We start from the raw sequence: 24,721 nt of genomic DNA, 5'->3' as shown, positions 1-24,721 counted from the left end.
ATAAGTTCGATAGTAATTTCCTTATTTAAAACCCTTCAGAGGCTCCTCTTTGCACTCAAGATAAAGCCCATACTCTTTAGCTGATAATGCCAATTGGAATTTCACCAACATACCAAGATTTCTGTTCAATCTCAGCCTTTCCCCTACTCCACCCGTTTCATCTGTCTGGATCCTACTTGTCCTTCAGGTTTTGTTTCCTCCTCCTCTTCCTGGAACATACTGCTCCTGGTATGTTCTGTAGCACCCTAAGTTGCCCTGATTGAAGCATTCTTACTGGTCTGTCTCTGTGCAAACCAGTGACCATGCTTGTTTATTGTTATACCCTCAAAATAATGTATTCATTCATTAAAGATACGTAGAGTGACATAATTCATTTTAAAGGAATTTAAACAAACCTATTAGTTTGTTACATAAGTTTATTATCACTGCAAATGAATAGTGTTTTCTTACAAATATAGCATTCATTAAGAAAAATTTTTATAATGTTCGAGGTGTATTCATGAATGAAGTTTTATATGAAATTTTATAACATCTTGCCTTATGGTTTACATTAGTTTGTTTGGGGGAAAGCATAACACTAGATAATGTGCTTTAAAAATGATTTAATGCACACATTAGAGTAATAATTCATGCTTGCAATCATTGCAACTGGTTATTTAGAATTTGTTCGTAATATATTTTTTTCAGATAAATGTGGTTATTTAAAGACATCATGTTGGGATTTCAGTAATTCCCATAGTTGTCTGAGAGAGCTTCATTTAAATTTCATTAGTTGATTTGATCAATTACTACTTATCGAGTAGCAGCTGTTGGGCCCAACACTTGACTTTGGGAGGGTACCAGAATGAATAAATGAGAAGAGGTATAACACAGTGGTTAGAAATTTGGGCTCTGAATTAAAACAGACCTGGTTTCAAACCCAGTTCCAACACTTTCAAACTGTGTGACGTTGGGCAAGTGACTTACTGCTCCAAGACATGCTCTTCTTGGGGTAAATAGACAATGTATTGATAAAAGAGCAATAATGTTTTGAGTTGCTGCGATATTGGGTTGCAGAGATGATTCTGTAAGATAATTTAGTAGTGAGTCTGAGCTTAAACATTTGTTGTTTGTGTTGTGGATTAGTAGGGATCATTGCTTTTGGATTGCTAAAATGGTATCAGAGGAAAATTATAAAAGGAAATTTGAATAGAAAGACAAAGTGTAGGGTTTTAACAGATGAAGATTGAAAGAGGCTATTTTAGGTAATTATAAAAGCATTTTATTTAGCCATTCATTTATTCATTCTTAGGCAACTGTCTATCCATGTAGTCATTCATGTATGGTTTCATTCATTCATTCATTCATTCATTCATTCAATAACCAACAAATTTTTTAAAATAGTGCTATCTTTTATAGATAGCACTAATCGCTAGGTTTATAAATGTGAATTAGAACATGAAACTTGCCGTTAATAATCTTACTGTCTGGTAGGGAAGATGGTTGTGTAAACAGACATCTAATACAATATAATAAATGCAATAATAAAAAATGTAAAGGCACAAGGTAGTATGGAAGAGATGATTGATTCTGCGTGGATGTGGGTTTCAGGATGTGGAGTCAGCAAAAGCTTAACAGAAATCAAGATACAAATAAAGAGGGAGGATAAAAAAAACTGGAAGAATACTGAGCTATTTGAATAGAACTTAAAGAGGGCTGCTGGATAAATTGTATAGCTTGCTCACTCCACAAGGGGTACTCAGATGAGGGTACCAGCTGGCTGAAATCCAGACCAAGCTCCACTCACCAAACAATGGTATCTTTTGTTGTGCCATTTCTATTCAGAGGAAGTAGTGCCTTCCTTGAATTTTCACAAAGGTACTTTCTACTTGCTCTGTAAGCCTTGCACCTGTGCAACAGCTTTTTATTTCACCAAAAGGCAATCTGGGCTAGTGGAGGCCCCTAATATAGAGAATCTATAGGGAAAAATGGAAGGAAGGATCTGTAATTATACTGGGGTTACCCGAACATGATGAGAATACACTGTTTAAGATTTTAATGTGGGGTATGAAATGAGGCAGAATGTGGTAGGAATTATTTGCCTAAAGAAGTGATAGTGTCAGATCTGCTATTAATATATAGAGAAACATTTTCTAATTTGTCAACATTTCCCTCCTTAAGAGTCAATATTTTATAATATTAAACTTACTCTTCTTTAATTAATATTAGTAATCAGTGGTCTAATATGATTTCACCTTAATTTTTGTATAGGTTGGTGCAAAAATGATTGCGGTTTAAAAGGATACAAACAAATTGCAAAAACTGCAATTACTTTTGCACCATCCTAATAATATTATGCTAGTGAAATCCAGGCATAATTGAGTTTTCTTCTTCCACTTGAAAAGAATTACTGAATATCAAAGGTAATTTTTACAGTGTACCCAAAGAAAGGGTATATAACTGAAAGAATGACTATAGCTAAACATAAAATTGTATAAATTTTAAAATGTATTTGTACTTTTACTTGCATCTTTCTAATGTATTTATTTAATGTGTGTGTGTGTGTGTGTGTGTGTGTGTGTGTGTGTGGTGTGTTGTGTGGTCAGATGGATAGATAAAAGGTTCTGTACTAGAAAAAAAATAGCCACACTGACCTATCATAATGATGTTTGAATTCAAAGATTACCCACATAAAATGGAGAAAAATATACAATATGACATGATGGAAAACTAAATTTACTACAGCCAGTCAACACTAAAATAGTCAAGAGATAGAGTTCCATTTTAACTAAAATTATGGAAAAAATCTCATGAAAGAAGTGGTCCCTGATTTTTCTCCTCCTTGTAATATACCTTTTATATTCACTTGTCAATTATTGTAATAATGCTACTATTTGTTTAACATCTATTATACATTGTGCATTTGTTGGTTACAATGACTTTGTGAAATGGGTATCATTGTCCTTGTCTCCCAGCTTTAAAAAATAAAGTCTCAAATGATAAAGAAACCTATTCCAGGTCAGTATCTTGTGAGTAAGGCACCCAGGATTTGAACACAGGCATGTCCAGGTATTATCGTCCCCTGGACTGAACTACTTCCCTGGTACTTTTAACTCTGGATTCTTACTCTCCTTGCCAATCAGCAGCAGTCCTACAGTACGTCTTAAAATTTAAAAATATAATACTGCATTAGAACTTAACCTGAGAGTTCCTCTGTAGTTTGCGACTGAAATTAGAAGATTGTGATTGGAGGCTGTAATCTGTGTGAAACTTCGTTCTGGTTAAAAATACGCCTGAACCAGAATGTGGATAGGAAAGTTCTAAGAATATGAACAGTCCACATCTTCTAAGTTCCAAAGAAAATAGAGGGACAGTTAGCTCAATTAGTATGACTGAAGTCCTAAATCTAATTGTTAATTGAGGATAAAAATGAGGCATTTTAGTTATACAGATGAATCCAGAATATTCATTAACAATAAATTGGTTTAATCCAGAATATTTATTTAAAAACACAGGAGGAAAAATAAATTATCTTATCTGTTACGTCATTGGAATTAACCCCTGGTTGTTCACAAAAGGTGGAAAGAATTCACAGACTCAGCCTGAAATGAGGAGAGCAAGGAAATTAAGTTCATTCAAGAAGAAGGAAGATGGCCTAGATGTTGCCAGGGCAGAGGACTGCACCTAACTTTAGGTTAGCCTTTTCTTATATAGGAGAGTGTAGGCAAATTTCCTAACAGCAGGGGATATGACATATAGACTGAGGTCATTTGATTGACATGTTGGTTATATAACTAGTTTCTTTCTGCGCATGCTCTTACCCAGAATGCATACAGAAAAGCCCACAGGGGGGCCAACCTTAATGTTGATTCCATTTTAATTGCATTATAATTAGGTTAGAGTTCAACTAACGGGCAGGTTTTGGCAGTTTGCACATGTGTGAAGAACCAGTTAAAACCAGTTGGGTCTTGTCTCCTCTTTTTATGAGGGTTTAGACATCTGAGATTTATTTCTAGGGGATGAGTCTGGGTGGTTCCTGGGGAGGGGATGCAGGCCTGGGCAGTCCCCCTTCAGGGTCATTTTTATTAACCCTTTTCTGCCGCATGATTATCCTATGAAACAAAAATCAATAATTAGCTGGTTAATCAGAAAAAATTAAAATGGGGAACTGTAAAAAGGATAGATATGCACGTGAAGCATGTCGTTTTAATTTAAAGCCTATAGATGTTTCCTCATTTTCATTTCTCATAAAAAAATGCAGTGCCAAGACCTTTTGAATCCAATAGTTGAAGTTCTATCATGTTCCTTACTAAACTTATCTATAATATATTGTCTACAATTTCTAGTTTTGTTTTTAAAGTGGGGCAACACCTTCAGGAAAAAGATATAGTATATTCCAGAAAATTGCTTTTTATGACATATGGTTGCCGTGTAGTCATTGTTTATCCCACACCTACTTTGACAGCAAATGTCTAGTAACATTTTTTACGATATCTTTCAAAAACATTTAACTTAATTTTCACAGAATCACCCCTCTTTGGTTTTACATTCATATAACTCACCAATTTATGTAATTTTTATTTACATTTATAACCAACACAAATAGGGTGAGAAACACACACGTGAGTCTCAGTGGGCGCACAGCTAACTTGGCTGGTGGGAGTAGAAAGTTTCCAGGCACACGAGGGTACTCCACTGGTGACAAAGACTCGGCACTCCTTTGCCGTTCTCTGTGAGTCTCACACAGGAAAAGGAGAGAAGATATTAGTGCAGTGAATCTGTTAGATGCAACCAACTTGATTAAGAGAGCCTACAATGTGCCTCGGGTCCTTCTGTACAAAAGCACCAAAGAAACGGCTTAATACCAAATGTTATTAACTTACAAAAATGCAATCATTCAGAAAATTGAGCACTCACTGTGTTCTAGTATGAGCATATAAAGAATTCAGTCACTAAAGTAGAGAAAAAGGCTATGTGATATCTTACCATGCTATATTCTTCATTGAAAACAAACTTGGAGATGGAATACAGGCTAAGAGTTCCTAAATTCTAATCTCAGATCAGAAGCACATATTTCCTTAAAGTAGTCATGGTCGTACTGTGAAGATGATCTGATAAACATGGGAATATTTGTCAGGTAAAGTTGGTCTAAATATATGGAAATTATAATGTCAAAACTCACTAGTTTGATTACATCATTAGAGTGAACCTTTGGTCGTGTCATTGTTCTGTGATTCAGGGTTCTGTTTTAAATTCACTATCTCTTAGATGCAACATTTGAAAACTACAATATTGATTACTAGTAGTGGTCAACTAAATTTACATGTTATTGTTATGAAAGCACTTGTAATGGGAGTAACATAAATATTAAGAAATAAGGATAAGAATTATTACCGGAAGGATAAATATGGAATGAATGGGTAGGGATAGAATTTGAAATAAAGGAAAGCATTTGCATAGACCTTATTCAAGTACAGGCAAGAAATGGAAAGGAAAAGATCTGTTTTTTTTTTTTTTTTTTCCAGGTAGAATTAATTTGGTGAAAATCAAACAATTATGAGAAACTGCAAAGATTAAGGAAGGAGGCATTGGGACATAAAACATTTAAAAGAAGTTTTGGTTACTATGTTTACAAGTGATTTTAGGAGTTGGTGAAAACTTAGTTACAGAATAGTTGAAGTTAAATAGTTATAGATTATTGTTTATTGACAGCCAGCATTTGAGGTAACTTCCAACAACAATGAAAAGTTATTTTTTCACTGTTGGTTTAGTTTCAATGTTTCTGTTATATACATGAGTTTGTCTAATGTGTGTTCCCAAATGATATTAATTTTTTCTTCCTCAAGCTTTATTCTTTATTAAAATATGCTGTATTTTTATAGCTACCCATGTTAAGGTACCTGATACTATTGTGATTATTTCAGTTGTGAATCTATTATTCTTTCAATTTGTCAGTCTCCTCTGAAACTAATTTTTGTGGCAGAATTATCTTAAAACAGATATACAAAATATTCTGGCATCATACTAGCTCAAAAGTGTCTTTCTTAGCCCTGTAAGATCACAGAGCACAAGTATCTTTTAAGTTTTAGATTTCTACAGTGTTTTCCAGCTCAGCGACAAAGCTTATATATTTTTAAAAGTTCTCTAATAGTTAACGTTATTCTACTCAGATGTATATAGAATATGGCTATATTTTGAAATAAGTGTTTGTAAAATTCTTTAAAACTATCATAAATGCCTTGCATTGATTATCCACTTTTCTGCTGCTTGAAGTTTTTGTGTATTTTCTTCTGATTTGATGGAGCACACAAGAATCATTAGTTGTTGAGGGAACTCGGTATCTCAGAGGACTGGTAGTGAGCTACAGAGCCTTTAACCTCTTGGCTACTAGTTCAGATCTGCCCCAGGTCAAGAGTGACAGAAAGTCATTACCATTTGATGGCAGTTCAATAGGCCATGTGAAAGGAATTTGTGATTTTAGTACCTGGTAGAGAGAGATTCGTGCCATAGTCCTGCCCCAGAATGAGTCAGTACAAAATGGTAGTTGTGATTTTAGTTCGAAGAGAAAGGAGTCCGATCATTGATTGCTAAGGATTCCATGCCCTTCCTGTGAGCTGAGCCTCCTCTTGGTGAACTTGTTGATGGAACGGAGTGGAAAAACCTGACTGTGCTGGTGTTGGTTTGGGATTTGAGGCCTCGGTGCACATCCCTAGGAATCCCTATCTGTCATTGCTGGTAATGAAGAACAATTCAGCATCACTACATTGACTTTTAAAAAGTGATTTCAGTCCCAGATGGTGATTAATTCAAGGCTGAAAGTTACATCATGCACACCTCCTGTTTTTTCAATGCCCTCTGCATATATTTTTTAAACCTTTAATTTTCCTTTTTAATCATATTCATCTACATTTGGACATATGACTGAACATTTCGATAGGCCTATTCATTCCCATCAATCTTTCACTGGAGAAATATTGAGTTAACAAACAAGAATAGAACACTGTAAGGACACTGTGAAGATGGAGAATTTGAAAATGAGCACAGTGCTAAAGGATCATTGCTATAAAAGTAATTGAATGATGTGTGTTCCTATCAGTAAATGAAATCTTTCACCTTCTGTCATTTTTAGGGATTGAGATTATGTGAGGGATTTTTGTCTTTCTGATATCTTTAGTGACCAGTCGGGTTACTAACGCTTTCTGATTTGGAGTTTCTTTAAAAGGAGTTATCTTCTAAACAGGAAAAAGGCACATGTTTATACTTGAAAGATTTATATAAGATCACAGGGTTTCTTACTACTGGAATATTTACAATTTTATTTTATATTGGGCTCCATGACTTTCAAAATGAACCCACATTGTCAGATTGTAAGAATTTTAAAACTATCTTTAATAATTTTTATGATGTGAAAATAACACCTAAAATAACGATGGTGATTGTGCCTCATGTTAAAGATTTCTGCTCTGGACAAAGATGAACAGTTGCTAAAAATATGACAGTCTGGGATTTTAGAAAACAAACTTAGAAGAACTTATCCATACCCAAGTCTATGGTGCTTAGAAGACCTTCTATGCCAACTTTAAATAAAATACTCTTGTTATCATTATCATTTCTGAAAATATCACTTTCATTCCACATCTTCATAGGCTTTCTTTTGCCCTGAAATATACCAGTGGTTTCTACAATATCTGAAGAACTATGATTTGAGAATTAGAAATTTAAATTGCACAGGCTTAATATTAGAGTATTTCCGTTACCCTTTGCAGGTTTTGAGGCAGCTTATTCGACCTTACAGTCTCACCAGGAAGCTAATGGGAAAGCCTTGCAGCAATCTTCACAGGAAAGTTTCCAAATGTCAAGTGTCATCTTTCCAGCTGTTAGATGAATGGGTAGCCAAGAGGCATTTATTTGGGTGGGCAGCCCCTGTGAAATCTGGGTGAGGCAGGAGAAAGGCTATAATTTGGTGGTTAGTTTACCAGCATTGGTATAGTTACAAATCTCCTAGGCAGGCAAAGGACTTCATTTTGTGGTTTTAATGATTGGCGGCCAACTGCAGTGTTCTTGCACTTGGAGAATAAAAGTGCCTTAAAGGGGGGAAGGGGGGAGTCATCGATATGTCTTATTAATTTTTGAGTCCTCTTCTGCTTAGGATAAAAACAGCCTTATCCACAGAGCTCACTTCTACTTCTCTAAACCCCTCTCTTCAACTGAGAGGAGGTAGGGCTTTTCAAACGACAACATATTAAAGTCTTGAGTCCTATTGAAAAAGTGTCCTTCAGTTTAAGATATATTGCAAACTCTTTAATTCCTATGTTAAAAGAAGATTGATATAAATCATTGGCCACTGTCAGGTTGAAAAACAATGAATATCAATAAAATGCAGTTTTAAATCATAATGGATTCAGTTTGAGGTAGTGATAGATTCCAAAAAATAATATTGAAGTATGTCATGGCTAAATGCTGTTTCCATGCTAAGTTTTTCTACTTGGTCAGGATCACAGTGCTGATAGGAGCTCAGCCCAATTTCTCATTGGGAAACTGGGCCTTGAGACTGAACTAAAATCAGAAGTGCATGGGATCTCATTTTTATACCTTTCAATGGGAGAAGTAAAGTTAAATTTGCTTATAGTTATTGAAAAATGAAGTCCATTTCAAGTGCTTATAAGTAAACATACAGTGAACTCTATAATACCGTCTATAGATTTTGCCTCTTTCATGATACATTCAGGTTGATTTTTGGTATACTCCCTAGCTAATATTTTTAAATAATTATTAAGTACCAGGGGCATGACATTCCTTCTATTAAAAATCCTATTTTTAATAATGTGTAGTTTTTTTGTATACAAAGGAGGATTTATTATTTTTTATAACGTCTATCTGTTGTAAAAGGACATCAAGGGAAAAAAGAATGATCATATATCAACTGAAGCTATCAAAACAAAACTAGTTGGTGATAGCAGAAGAAAATACCACAACTAATAAGTAATTTTAATGCCTCTTACTATAGACTTTGTATAGTGTTCCAAACCTTTATTAAATTGCAGTGTTTGACCTGAAAAGTAATTTAAAATGAAATTGTCTCCATAAAGGCAGAATATTTCCTTACTAATATAGCAGTAGATTGCTACTGCAGGCTGATAACTCAAGATTAGAAAGGGTAGAAAACAATAACTCTGAAAAATCTGATTCTGATGTACGGAACCTGATTTCAGTATATGCTGATGGAGTATGAAAGAAATTAGCCACTGCTGTGTCGCTTGGTCCAAGTGGGCTATAGGTGTTAAGAACTCCAAACCTAATCTCCAACGCCTTGATGCCTGGGGCTATACGGCACTAATGCCAATATCACAGTAGAACAAAGCACAGAAAACCTTTAGTTTGCTGGGGGAGATTCAAATGCAAAATAACTCAATTAGGAATTTTATCCAAAATTGTGTTACTCTGCATTCAGTGATTTGGTCAAGTTGAATCATACACAAGTTGTAAAGGATCAGATTGAAAAATATCTAGATTCTGGAAGTGTAATTGAAGCCTATGTCTAGTTTTTAATTAATTACGCATTAATTCTGGGACCTTTGGGAATGCCATTTTGCCTTTTGGTTTTCTCGCGTATGGCTCTGAGACAGCACATTGTAGTCACAAAGGTGGAGTCCCAGCTCAAGGATTTAAAAACTTTTAAAATCTCAGATACAGTATCTTGAGCCTCATTATTTTCATCCATAAAAGAAAAAAATTATAATTTTTTGTTGTTGTTCTGAAACCCAAAACTAAAAAACTAATTTATTCAATACACATTATATGCTGATTAACTTTTTAGGGGCTTAACATTCCCATTATGCTCAAAAGTGCCTCTGGAGGAACCATTTTTCCCCCCCATTTTACAAATTACAAAACCTGTGCTGAAGTTGAGTATGTCCCTAGAAGTCATTTGATTCAACCACTTAACATGTTGTTCAGGAAGATGAACAGATTTTAGAAGAGTAACTCAAGTATCGGAAGAATTCATTCAGGAGACTACAACAATAGAATTAATTTAGGAGAAAAGAACAAAGGGTTTTAAAATAAATATATTAAATATCTTCAAAGGCATAAAGACATCAATAAGATCCATAAAAAAGAACAGGAAAAATAAGACCTTTCTTAAGGTTGTTTGGACTAGGTAATGGCCATTCTGGGGCTAGAACCCATTCTCAGACATTGAGTTCTTCTCAATCACTGCCTTGCCTGTTCCTCATGTGTTCTCGTTGGTTGAGCTTCTGCAGAACACCAGGTAAGTCCCTGCCAGTCATCAGAGAACTCTGTGCCAAAGTGGGGATGAGAACAATGGCGCTCAACATTTGAAATCCATGTAATAGGCCTCAACATTATCTTATTTTATTTTTGGATCGCTTCTCATCTATGATGCAATCACTGTATGCTAGACAACATCCCACATGAATGTAGCCTTCAAACTGATTCTTTTGGCAGTTTTGCTCTGTGGTATCCTTGGTGTCTAGAACAATGCCTACTTCATAGTAGGTGGTTGGCCAGGGAAATGCCCCCATATGGTAGGCACATTATAAATACAGTTGAAAAACTGAATATGCTGAGAAAATGTTTTAAATTACAGGGCACATGAGGTGGAGGAAGCAGATTTTACAATTTCACTTGGCTCTGGTGATAAATACAGAGGGTGCCAAAAAAATGTACACACATTTTAAGAAAGGAAAAAACGATATTAAAATTGTAATACTCAATATATACCAATAACAAAAGATTAATACAAGTCATGTGTATACTTTTTCTTTGGCACCCCTGGTACTACTTTAGATTGCTAAAACAGGTGATGGAGGTACAGTTACATGGAGATGGAAGGATGAAAATGAGCATACCAGTGCCTTATAATTCTTCTTGTTTGATCCTCATAATTAATCATCATTCATAATAACTGCTTTAAAGATGAGACAAATGAGTTTTAAAAAAGCCTAACGGACCTGTTTAGGGTCACAAAGTGACCTCTGAGCAGCTACACTGATTTTATCCCTGCATCCTGTCCCCATCTTAGCCTATATCGGAGACTTCTCCTTCCAGAAATACAAGGGTTAATAGGTCAACACAGAAGCAGGTATTGGCTGGTAGGTTGTTGACTTGCAATTTTGAGCTTTGTATTCCAAGTCTTAATATTTAACATTGCTGCTGTCACCTTTCTTAAATGTCAGCTTCTTTTATTTACCTTCATCACTCCCACCTTGATCGCACTGCCGTCTTTGTGCTACAAGGGTTTGCTGTCAGGCATTACCCTATGCTGGTCACTAGGCTTCTCTCACTGCAGTCACTGACATCCTGTCAACCGTGTCACCACCTTTGCCCCTGGGTCTCTGAATATAGCAATTGTTACCTTCTTGATTGATACTTTTGAAAATGTGTCAACATGTTTCTTTTTTTTTTGGGGGGGGGGGCGCAGTCCATGGCTAACTAACAAGCCATTTCTTAAAGTTAATTTACTACCTTTTAAGAGACCCTTTGGGCTGTATGAAATAGAGACTGTGTAATAGTCTACGTGCTGTTATCTTAATTGATGTATTGTACTTAGTAAAAGGTAAAAGAAACCAACATTATTGCTAAAGCTAAATTGATAAATTGGACCATTCATTTTGAAGTTATAAAGAAAGTATACCAAAACTCTGTTGACACATGCATAATAACTCTGCTCACTTCCTTCTGGTATCTGCTCAGATGTTATTTTATTTTATTTATTTTATTTTCTGTTCAGGTGTTTGTTCATCTATTTATTGACTTGTTGGAAATTTTACATAAGAAGATGCAATGACTACCATGTGTGTTGCAAATTTTTTTCTTGAGCTTTATATATCTTTTTATTCTTTTATTAAATTAAAGAAGCCTCCATGGGTAGCAAATGAAAACCTTCCCTGGCCCCAGCCACACTACTCCCAAACCCACATACCCTTGCTTTCTGTGTCTCAGGAGAAGCCACTTACATGCACACTATGCTGGGTTCCTGAATCCAATTCCAATGTGTGTATATCGGAGGGGACAGTTTCCCTACACCACCAAGTGATGCTCGGGACATTGGGTATCCTACAATTTAACTCAATTATGACACTATCTACTTGGAGATAGTATCAGGTCCCACAGGTAAGGGGCCAATCCTATGAAACTGCCCCCCTTTCTTTCCCTACCTCTTCAGATGCCAGTTACCACCTGTGCTTCTGGCCAACCTGCTATATATTGGAGGTTCCAATGCCACCCTCCAACTCAGACACCAGTCACAAGTCCAGGTACTTCGACGGACCAACTGACTTCCATGTCCTCTCCAGGCACATCACTTTCCCCACAGGTCCATGTGGTCACCAACTCAGAATCTCTCCAAACCTGTCCTTTTGGTTTTTATGGATGCTTCATTACATAGGCATGATTGATTAAATCAGTGGCCATTGGTGATTGATTCAACCTCCAGCCCTTCTCTCCTCCCCAGAAGTCAGGGGGTCAGGCAGGTGGGACTGAAATTCCCAACCCTGTAAACATAGGCTTGGTTCTCCTGGCAACCAGCCCCCATTTTTTGGTGTTTTCCAAGAGTCACCTCATTAACATAACAGACACCTTCATTGCTCTTATCACTTAGTAAATTCTAAGGGTTTTGGAAGCAATATGCCAGAAACAGGATGAAGTCCAAATATATGTTTCTTATTATAAATCGTGATATCACACACACATACACACACACACACACACACACTCATCTGTTTTTGTCTGTCTCCTTCCTCCCCTCACCATCACTTTGTAATGTGAGACCTATGAGACCAGAAAATATACTTCGTTTATTGCTGTGTTCCTAGTACCTGGTCACAATGTCTACTATCTCATAGGTGCTTCATAAGTATTGTTGAAAAACTGAATATGCTGAGGAAACATTTTAGATCACAAAATGCATGAGTTTCAGGAAGCGAATTTGGCTCATTGGTGTTTCTAGCTCATGCTGCCATAACAAAATATCATAGACCGGGTGGTTTTCAACACCAGAAATTTATTTTCTCGTAGTTCTGGAAATCTGAGATCAGGGTCCCAGCATGATTGGGTTCTGGTGAGTGCTGTCTTCTTGGCTTGTAGATGGTACCTTCTTGCTGTGTCCTCGTATGGCAGAGAGAGAGAGAGAGAGAGAGAGAGAGGAGAGAGAGAGCAATTAGCTGTCTGGTGTCTCTTCTTACAAAGGCACTAATCCCATCATGGGGGCCTCACTTCCATGATCTTGTCTAAGTTTAAGTAACTCCCAAATGCTCACTCCCAAATCACTTTGGGAGTTAGGGCTTCAACATATGATTTAGGGGAAGTGCAATGCAGTCCATAGCAAATGCTAAAGGAGCTGGTACTTGGCATTGGGAGTCAAGTTTACATGGAAACAGAAGAATGAAAACAGAGCATGCCAGGTAGAGAGAATAGCAAAAGCAAACACCCAGGGAAAGACAGAGTTTGGTGGGAGTCACCTGTGACAGGTGTGTTTACATAGAGAGTGGCATAAGGTAAGTTTGGATAGGAGCACAGGACCAGATCATGAAGGATTCTGTAGGCTATAATATAGAGTTTGAATATTAACAAAATGCAATGAGAAACTAATGAAAAGTTTTAAACAGTCAAATTTGTGGTTTTAAAAGGCTATTCTGGTGCAAAGTAAAGAGTGGATTCCTATAGGGGGGAAGGAAAATGGGGAAACCAGTAAGATATAATTCCAGTAAGATTTAATGGTGGCAATGAGAATGGATAGAAGTTTAAGGATTCATATATTTTGAAGATGGATTCATTAGACTTCGAGTGAAAGAGAGAATGGGGAATGATGCACAGGGTTTGGCTTAAGCTGGATGAATGGTAGTGTCATGAAATAAATGGTAACAACTGGGGAAGGAGTTTTCACATGATAACTACCTTGAATTGCCTAAGAGCTAATAGTTGGAGTGGTGGTGAAGTTTAGATGGAGAAAAAGATCACGTAGATTTGAGTTAATATCATTTAATTTTGTATAGCCTTATTAAGAGCAATGTAATATATCCTTTAAAGATGCGAATAAAATAGTATCATTATTTTTTAGAAACTTTTCTATAGCCTTGTTTCTTTTCTAAAATTTTCATTACAAATAGTAATCTCTCAAAATGGAGAAATGAAATCTGATTTAATGTTATAATTACAATCACTGTACCTAGGCCTTTCCACCATGGAAGCAGCTAATCCAAATTAATTTCTGCTTTGCAAGTTTTTCCCCTCAATAGGTATTTCTTCAAAGGGGGAAGTAACTGAGCTGGAGTTAATTAATTCATTAATCCATCCTATGAATTAATCTAGCCATAAGTAGCTACACAATGCTATTTATCCTTTGCCTTAGAATAATCCTAGAATGGATGCTCCTAGAGCAGCTGTATCCCAAGATAGGGGCCATTGTAGTTATATCACAATGAAATATAAATAAAATGAATAAGTAAAAGCTGTTTGATGATTTGAAATTGGATGGAACATAGTGGTGGTTATTTTCTCTTCTTCAGTCAAATATAACACTACCAATAGTCTTGCTTTTAACAGTGCTTTTAAAAAAAAGTTTTCATTCTACTAAAGCAAATTAAGGAAATTGGAATACATAATTATGATGTGATTTGCTTTTCCTCAACAACATAACCATTATACATGCAAATTTATCTATAATTCCATAACCCAGCCAGGTATAATAGAAATATACTAGTGATAAAGAATAATAATGTAATAGTAAAATAATAGGCCATTATTGTTTGATTGTATTTGTTTTTATTTCCATTCGCAAATGAAAGGCATTACAATTGATTATCTGATTAATATCTGAGTGGCATATACTTGTTATTTTTGAGAATAGATTTTTCAGTGTTTGTGTATGTTTTGTGTGTATGTGTGCATGGTGTGTGTGTGTGTTCAATTGAACTATCATGAATAATTTTCAGGTCAGCTTCCTATTTTGAGGACATTAATACTTTAGAAAAGTAATGTTTATGTAAACAGGAGCAGCTGGATATAATGCAGTAAATGCAAGCTTTGAATTCAGGTCTTACTCTATCACTTCTCAGCTGCTTGTCTTTGGACAAGTTGTTTATTTTCTATGAGCCTCACTTTCCTCATCTTAACAGGGGAATAATGACTAACTTGAAGAGTTGTAATAAAAAAGAGAATAAGTACAAAATACTTGTCACTGGGTCTGGCATAAGTATTATTTACAAATAGACAAGTGTCTTGTTGATTTTGAGAATAAAGTAAGCAACCTATTTTTACACTAGACCTGACATTTGGACAATGTATTGTTGATCATCAGAATTGATACCTTATAAGCAGACAAAGTGTGGGGACAGAGTCCCAGAGAGCAGTTTCCAGGCTCTCAGCCTCATGTGGAAAGGTGCTGGCTCGGTTATTGGATGGCCATCAGCTGTGACTAGTTGGCCATCAGCTGTAACCAGTTAGCCATTAGCCACTAATAAAACTGCCGTGGCTACACTGGGGAGTTGGTTGGTTGGCGGAGAAGCGGATGGCGGATCACAGACCGTGTGGAGCCTGCTTCCTGTATGTCCAACATAGCCACCCAGCGAGAATATATTGGAAGAACGTCCCATCAATGGCTCCGTGGGTGTTCCTTTTTGGCCTCACCATATCCTGCGTTCTTATGCAGGGAGTGGGAGCTGAGACCCTGCATGACACAAAGGTTCCCATAGGAGCACATTTTTAGAACATCTGCCCAGCTTACGGTAATAATCTATTCTTTTGAACAGTTCCTGGTAACCGTTTATTTGAATACGGTAGACTTAAACACAATCATGGCCCAACTTGAATGTCTCACTTGAGAATTAGGAGTTAGGAGGAGCATTCACATGCTAAATAAGTGATTCTCAGCCTTGGATGCACAGTGCAATCCCCAGGAGAGATTTAAAAACAAAACAAAACACTAATGCTTGAGTCCTACTGATACCGTGCTAAGGTCTGGCTGCCTGCCTCTTGAAAAAGTTAAAAATCGACAGACAAGGTTGGTGGAAAGAAAAGGAGGTTTATTCAGAATGCCAGAATTCTGGGAGGATGGCAGACTCCTGTCCAAAGGTGTGGGGACAGAGCCCCAGAAAGTAGTTTACAGGCTCTCGGCCTCACGTGGAGGGGTGCTGGCTTGGGTGGTGGATGGCCGTCGGCTGTGGCCGGTTAGCTGATTGGCCGCTGGTATAGCTGCTGCGACTACCGAGGAGAGCCGAGGAGAGCGGAAGAGAGCGGAGGAACAGAGTCGAGGAGAGTGGAGGAGAGTCGTTGGTCGGTTGGCGGAAAAAGCGGATGGCAGGTCGTGCGACCGGTGGGCCCAGCCTCCAGTGAGACCATAGTGGTGTGACTCCCCTACCTATGGCTCCATGGGTGTTCCTTTTTGGCCTCATTATATCCTGCGTTCTTGTGTGGGGAGCGGGACCAGAGACCCCGCAGGCCACCCCGCATGACAAAAGGCCATCTCCCCGTTCCTAGACTGGTCAGAAGGTTTTATAGGTAGGTACACAAAAAGAACAAAGGAAAGGGGGAGTCGGTCAGGCAGGTCCAAGGGCTGACATCATTGCCTGGGGTCTGGTCTGTTTTAAGATAGTTATCTCCAGACTGTGACTGGAACTTGGACTCGCCACCGCGTCCTGGGACTTCATGTCTCACCAGTAAGAACTGCAAGGGAGCTGCACATTGGATTCCAGTGTTGGAGCACCTTAGGGTTAAGAAATTGCTCTTTTCAGGTTAGGATCCTGTTGATTAAAAGGATTCATGAGGTATGGGTAGCCTTGAGAAAGGGAACAAAGTTCTTAAGTCAATCAGTGAAGGGAGAAACAAAGAGGAAACAGCTGAATATAAGGATGGATCAAACTGAGAACTAGCTAAGTCTAATTACAGGTGGCTACATGGCGAGCTGTGTGGTGAGTCAAAGTGCAAATGAGCTATGTCTAACTGCATTATTTTATTTACCAAATTTCACCCTTACACTACTAAGTGATTCTGATGTAATTAGTATGGACTCTGTCTGGTCAGGACATCAGAATTTTAAAAACTCCAAATGTTTTTAATATGTATAGTTAAAAATGACTGAGCTAAACCTATAAAACATCAACCATTGTGAATAAAGAAGCAGAGGAAGCCTGTTGGCAGAGACAAAAGAATAAACTAGATACACACAGAAGAGGAGAGAGAGACACAGATTAGATGGCCTTTCTTGAGGATTTCCTGGAGGCCTCACTGCATATCTGCTTCAGTTTCATGAGATACTTCTATACTTTCATAATAACCATCTGAGGCTAGTTCTGTTACTTGCAACCAAAGGAGTCCATTCTAAGCTGTAAGTTTAACATAATGGAGAGCAGATAAATGCTTTATTTTAAGATGGTGTCGTGCGGGGAGGCCTGCGAGGTCTCTGGTCCTGCTCCCCACATAAGAACGCAGGACATGGTGAGGCCAAAAAGGAACACCCATGGAGCCATAGATGGGGGAGTCATACCACTATATTCTCGCTGGTGGCTGGGTTGGAAAAACAGGAAACAGGAGCCATATAATTCTCAACCCTCATTGCTCCGCTTGCAGGCTCAGCCACCATCTTCTTGCCAGCCCCCATTTTTTCTGCTAGCCTAGCCACAGCAGTTATATTAGTGGCCAATGGCTCACTGGTTACAGCTGATGGCCAACTAGCCACAGCTGATGGCCATGCAATCACAGTTGATGGCCATTTACTACCTGAGCCAGCACCTGTCTATGTGAGACCGAGAGCCTGGAAACTGCTTTTTGGGGTTCTGTCCCCACAGACGAATACTGACAAAATTGTAAGGTCAATGAATTTTATTTCATGTCATTTTATATGACTGAATTATAGCATGCATATATTTACATAATGACTTAATTGCCCAGAGTAATTATTTACCATTTGTAGGGACGGAGTCCCAGAGAGCAGTTTCTAGGCTCTCGACCTCACGTGGAAAGGTGCTAGCTTGGTGTGGGGGCAGAGCCCCAGAAAGTAGTTTCCAGGCTCTCGGCCTCACATAGACAGGTGCTGGCTCAGGTAGTAAATGGCCAACTGTGATTGCATGGCCATCAGCTGTGGCTAGTTGGCCGTCAGCTGTAACCAGTGAGCCATTGGCCACAATATAACTGCTGTGGCTACGCTAGCAGAGAAGAGAGAGAGAATGGGGGCTAGCAAGAAGATGGTGGCTGGGCTGGCAAGCATGGATGGCGGTTTGCGGACAGTGTGGATCCAGCCTCCAGTGAGAGTATAGTGCCGCCAGAGAGAGTGTGGTGGTGTGGCTCCCCTGCCTGTGGCTCCGTGGGTGTTCCTTTTTGGCCTCACCATATCCTGCGTTCTTGTATGGGGAGCGGGAGCGGAGACCCCACAGGCCTCCCCGCCTGACAAATGGCGCAGCGAGCAGGGTCTCCAGCACGACACTTGGGTAGTAGATGGCCATCAGCTGTAAATAGTTGGTCTTCAGCTGTAACCAGTTAGCCATTAGCCACTAATATAACTACCGTAGCTACACTAGCAAACGCGGAATGTGGCTAGCAAGTACAGTCGGCAGAGAAGTGGATGGTGGATTGTGGATCATGTGGTTCCTGCTTCCTGGGTCTCCAACCCAGCCGCCAGCGAGGATATATAGTGGTATAAACCCCCTATCCATGGCTCCATTGGTGTTCCTTTTTGGCCTCACCATATTCTGTGTCCACCCGCCGAGAGCGGGAGCTGAGTCCCTGCATTACACCATTTCTATGGATGGCTGTTTCGAGAACCTTTGCTAAATTCTACAGTCTTTCAGAGGTAAGAGTTGAATGCTACTGTCGTGCGGGAGACCCTGCTCGCTGCGCCATTTGTCGTGCAGGGCGACCTGCGGGGTCTCTGGTCCCGCTCCCCACATAAGAACGCAGGACATGGTGAGGCCAAAAAGGAACACCCACGGAGCCATAGGTAGGGGAGTCATACCACTATATTCTCTCTGGCGGCACTATAGTCTCACTAGAGGCTGGATCCACACTGTCCGCAAACCGCCATCCACGCTTGCCAGCCCAGCCGCCATCTTCTTGGTAGCCCCCATTCTTCCTCTCTTTGCTAGCACAGCCACAGCAGTTATATTAGTGGCCAATGGCTCACTGGTTACAGCTGACGGCCAACTAGCCACAGCTGATGGCCATGCAATCACAGTTGATGGCCATTTACTACCTGAGCCAGCACCTGTCTATGTGAGGCTGAGAGCCTGGAAACTACTTTCTGGGGCTCTGCCCCCACAGCTACTCTACATTAGAATCATAGAATATAATGGAGTTTTATATCTGGAATACAGCTGATGATTATGGCATCTAAACTGATTATTATCTAACTAGGAACTGATGTAAAAAGTGGCTAAGTACCCAAGGTCACTAATCTGATGCATTGAACAAATATTTTGAGTATCTTTCTGCCAAATGTTATGCTAGGTGCTGAAATTCAATTAGGTAGGAGATACAGACACATAAGCAAACGATAGTGAGTGTCATAAGGGAATAACTTTGCATGTAGATAGCTAGGGACGTTTCCTAGTGGAGATGGCAAGGGGACTCACTGGGAGGATTGGTTGGAATGTTCAAAGAAGAAAAGCCAGGCAGGAAAGAATATTTTAGGGAAAAGAAAACTCAAAATGCATACATGCATTAATTATATTGTTTTGTTTGAGAAATTATATAATGGCTTAATAAACTGACTGAAGGTGTTCTGAGTGAGTAGTTGTAGATGAGATAAGAAAGTGTGGGAGGGAGAAGAGCCTAGATAACAACTGGGATTATATAATGCCAAGGACTTCCGTATTCTGCACAGTGAAGAAAGAGCCTTGAAGGATTTTACAGATGCAGATGAAATGAGAAAACTTAAGTGTAACCCATATAAATGTGGGCCCTCTCATGATCTATGCATGTCATAGTTATTTTTTTTAATTGAATTGTAAGTGACTAAAATCTTCATCAGTCTCCAATAAAAAATTCTAAGGGGAAAAGGTAAACTTTTTAAAAGTCATTTTTAGACATCCCTCTCATTTTCACTGTCTTATATGGCTAACAATGGTTTCTATAAAAGAAATGTGACTTTTTATCTTTCCACTCTAAAAGTCTGCTGGACATCTAACTTTTCCTTAATCTCTATTCTAACTGCCACCCCAGCCGCATCTCTGTTCTTTGTCACTTCAGCCTCTTTCGAGTCTGTGGTTTCCATTCGGTGTTTCCATTAAATGTATTTTGAATGACCAAAGAGATTGTGATGATGTGAAGATTATAAGATGCTTCCTGCTTTAAAAAAGGAAGGGAAGTGGGGAAATTGTAATTGTAAAAATTCAAGTGCTTGTATTTCATCCTTTCGACTATATTGGCAGGTTCCTCAGTTTCAGAGCTTAAAAGGTGAATGAGATGTCCAACCAAGGCAATGAGAATGTTGATAAGATTTATGTATTAAAAATAATTATAAAGATATAAATGCTCAACCTGGGGAAAAAAGGAAATTTAGAAAATGTATAATTCTTTTAAACATATTTGAGGGTTGCCATGTGGAAAAGTGGTTTTATTTATATTTGTACAGAAGAGGGCAGAGTTACCTTTAAGAGTAAGTATTGTAAATGTAATATAATATAGTATAATATCATATAAATTACATATATTTCTAACGGAGATACTAATTTGAACAGGATATGGTCACTGCCCTCAAGGAGCCTGTGTTCTATTTGAAAAGAAAATCAACATGTACAGCACAGTATGATGACTACTGAGGTGGAGGCGTATTTTAAATTGTAAAATAGCAGGAAAAGAGTCTGCTCCATTAGACAAGCATGTGGAGTGTACTGAGGAATGTCCCAGGAAACACATACTTGCGTGAATGAGTTGAGTTTTGAGGGATGATTAGGAGTTCAATGGATGAAGAAATTCTTGGATTATATATTAGGCCAGTGGAAATACATATGATCATACATGGAGACGTAGCAGTGTGATGAACTGTCTGTGGTTTTACTTTGTGTTTCGTTGGTTGGTAACGCTATTCACATTTTTTTTTTAATGTGAGCTCCAGGGACCTTGTCTGTTTTGTTCATCTCTATATTCTCAAGTTCTCTATAAATACCTGCTGCATAAATAAATGAGTGAAAATATTTCCATGTGAATGTTAAGAATTGTGTCTAACTGAAGACATGTGTACTGTGTTACGGAAGCAATCAGTATATGCCGTGCAAGGAAATTTAAATTTGGTTTCCTGAAGATATGAATAAATTTTAGCATGTTAGTGATTAAACATATAATCAAATATTTTCAATGTAATTAAAAAATTAAAATAATGCTACTTTTTTATGCCCTGCGAGTAGCCCAGATAAAATTATTTATCTCTAGGGGTTAGGGAGAGCTTCAGAGTGGGTAATATTTTAGTAGGTAGGAAAGAAAATATGAAATGTAAAAGGGTGCAGAGTCAGGGAGGCACAGAGTATTTCTGAGGAGGAATGGTTGAAACATACTATTTCTGAGGTATGGTGCAAGGTAGTGGAAAGAACATAAGCCAAACAGACAGAAAAAATACATTTTATTCTGGCTTTGTCACTAACTGAATAACTTACAGCTATTCACTTAACCTCCCTTGCCCTTAGTTTTCTGTGTATAAGATAAAGCTTTTAAGGTTGACCATCTCTTTGTTCTAGTTCTAAATATTTTTACCTTTTATGAATAATAAATATAGCTGAAAAGATTGATTTGGCACAATCTGTGAAGGAAACTAAAGAGTAGTCTATTTACTTTGATTTTTACTTAATGAGTTTATCATTGCTTTTTTAAAAAAATTACTTTAGTATGTCTTTAAGTCTATTTGTTTTATATAAGTTAACATATGTTCATTATTGAAAATATGAAAATACAATAGGCAAAAATTTAAAAATTGAAGGTCATTCCTATTCCAATTCAGATAACTCCAGTTAACATATTGATGTTTACCCTTATCATAGATGGCTAAACAGAGAGACATATAGCTACATATATATTTATTTTTTTATGGAAAACTTTTGGATTTACATACACTGTTGACTCACTGTTTTTCCACCACACTCTTTCATGTTATATATATATATAGCTGTATTGTTTCTGATGCCAATATAGCATTTCTTTGTAGAGTAGTATCATTGGGGAACTAATCCTCATAGAAACTAGGTTGTTTCTTACATCTATTATTTACTAACACTATTGGACAACTGGAAAAATAGTATGGTCTGAGATTGAATATCTAAACATATTCTTTAGAAAGGTATACGATTAGATACATTTTAAAGGAGTTGAGTTTGAATTAATGACAAAGCATCCACATCCCAAAGTCTTGACATCTCTTGAAAATCTGAGTTTGGAGATTGGGATTGGGATTTGGGAAGAATCAGTCTTGTGATGAGAGCTGAAAATTGAGATCTTTAAGTTTCCTGAGCACAGGTACAAGGGGAACCTGCTTTTAAGTTTCAGAAAAGGAAGAGGACATTAGGGCAGGAATATATCCTGAGGTTGCACAGACTGGGCTGGTGTAGCACCACACTGTGGCAAAAAGTCACAAAGACAAAATAAAAACTTGTCCTGTATGCACAGTATGAAAAAGACTGCCTTCTACATGTAAATATTTTAGGTTATCTCTTAGATGCATACACAACAGTAGTATTTTTGTCAATAAAAGAAAAAATATATTTTATAAGAAGCTATACTTCTCACTTGGAAGAGTTTTTTGTGTTTATTTTTTGCTATTTGTTGTTTGCTTTGGTTGTTTCCTTTTTTATTTTGTTTTGAAGTTTTAGGATAATCTTGCCATTGGTTCAAATCATTCCCTTTATATGTTTTAAAGCAGCAATGTGCTTATGAATTTCAGAGCAATGCTTTATTAAAATTTGCGTAAGTTAACAAACCCACGTTGAACTGCACATACACATATGCACCCTTGAGCTGTTGCCTACTGCCATATATTGCCTACAATTATTAACAAATTGAATACATCTGTAACATTAAAGACATTCGCTATTTCAATACAAAGCCATAAAAAAGAAGAATACTTACATCATTCATCTCACCTAATGAAGAATACGGAACCATGTGTGTTTCTGCTATCAGATCAGACACAATATTGCGTGAAGTTTCTAAGATTCTTCAGATACAGAAGGTGCTTCTAAATTTTTCCCAGTGTTAACCAATCTGTGGTGTCAGGAAATTCTTCCTTAGACTAACCTAAACTTATTTGGTTCACTTTAAATTATGATTATGCGGAGCTAAGAAAATCTCATCAAAGGTATTTTTTTTCACCCAACTCTGTACATACTTACACAAACAGACACAACACATACCACAAATGAAGGCCTCAATTTATCCCCCACTTCCCTGTATTATACATTATAGCTTTTGTCTTTGCTAATAATCCTTCTGATGGTATTGAAATCCTATGTGAAGACAGGAGAAATTATGGTCATGATGGGACTGACCAATATTCAGAAATATGCTTTGAAACCCAGAATATTCCTGGTAGAAGCCATAGCTGAAGACCAGATACCATCAGACACCTCTTTGCAGGTACCAGAGGCACATTAGTCTTTCAACTGACAAGTTGGTGCCTTTTTACATATTAAGTGAAATTTACTTTGCATTATAAATAGTGGAGGTCCAGAAATAATTTCTATGCAAGTCATGGCATTTTTTATCTACACAAGACACACTCCTGTAAAATTAAAGTTCTGCTCAAATAAACTTTTCTTATGAGTGATGATTCATAAGAAAAAGGCATTCTTACTTTGGAAGTAACTAGCCCTGTCCATTCAGTAACCACTTTGCCTGTCAAAATTCATCCCTTTTTATATTTGCCAGTATTTGTCTTTTGGAGGTAAAAAGAGAAAAATGGTGGAAGGAAGAGAAGGAGAGAGAGGCAGAGACATAGACACTTTACAAACAGAAGGTCTGATGAGATCTTTAATAATCTCCCAGTCAGAAAGAGAACATTTATCAAGCACCTACTACACGTATGCTTCAGTGTGCCATGTACTTTGCGTGTTTTTATTAAATCTTTCGCATAATACAAGGTGCATTATTACAATGTTCATTTAACAACAGCAGTTTTACAGGTTGGGGAGCTAGTTAAAGATTTCAACACTAACTGCCTGGAACCTGTTTGGTTTCTGAAAAAAGAAACCCCTCTCATGCACATGAGTACATTACCCACTTTCCAGATTAGATGTCTCTCTGGGGTTTACAATCTCTTGCATTTCCCAATATCCCTCAGGTAGGAAATTAGGCAACCTGCATTCCTGCTGCTATACGGAAAACAGTGGAGGAGAAAAGACAAGGGCTGCCTTTAGGTGGCTTTCCTAAAATCTCATAAACAGTAGTGAAATTACTGGGAATTGAATGTGGGCCTCCTGACTTGCTGTTGCCCCATCTCTAACCACTAAAGATAACTCCACAAGTGAAGTACAGAAAGCCTGGGTTAATGGGACCAGGGAGATGAATTCTGAAGTTACTCCCTTCCATGTTTAAATCTCAGTTTGTTTTAAACAGTTTTTGTTTGTTTATTTAAATGATTTTATTTGTGTTAATACTCTATACTGCTTTTTAAATTAGAAAAGGATGGTATTATATGAATTTGGTTCACTGCTCACTGACTCTGCCAGTTTTCATCATTTTAAGCAGAGTGATATAATCTCTATTAAGTCAAATACTATGTTGAAGTGATTTTTGTAAAAGATTATGT

General features: G+C 37.7%; 1 protein-coding gene across 2 annotated transcripts in view; it reads left to right on the top strand.

Moving 5' to 3' along the window:
* DPYD (dihydropyrimidine dehydrogenase) overlaps positions 1 to 24,721 on the top strand; it is a 795,862-nt gene that overhangs the window by 358,553 nt on the left and 412,588 nt on the right. The gene's annotated exons all lie outside the window — the stretch shown is intronic.

This window comes from Rhinolophus sinicus, linkage group LG14 (genome assembly GCF_036562045.2).
Source record: "Rhinolophus sinicus isolate RSC01 linkage group LG14, ASM3656204v1, whole genome shotgun sequence".
Lineage (NCBI taxonomy): Eukaryota > Metazoa > Chordata > Mammalia > Chiroptera > Rhinolophidae > Rhinolophus > Rhinolophus sinicus.
The sequence above is the reverse complement of the archived record's forward strand: the minus strand, read 5'-3'. Positions and strand labels throughout refer to the sequence as shown.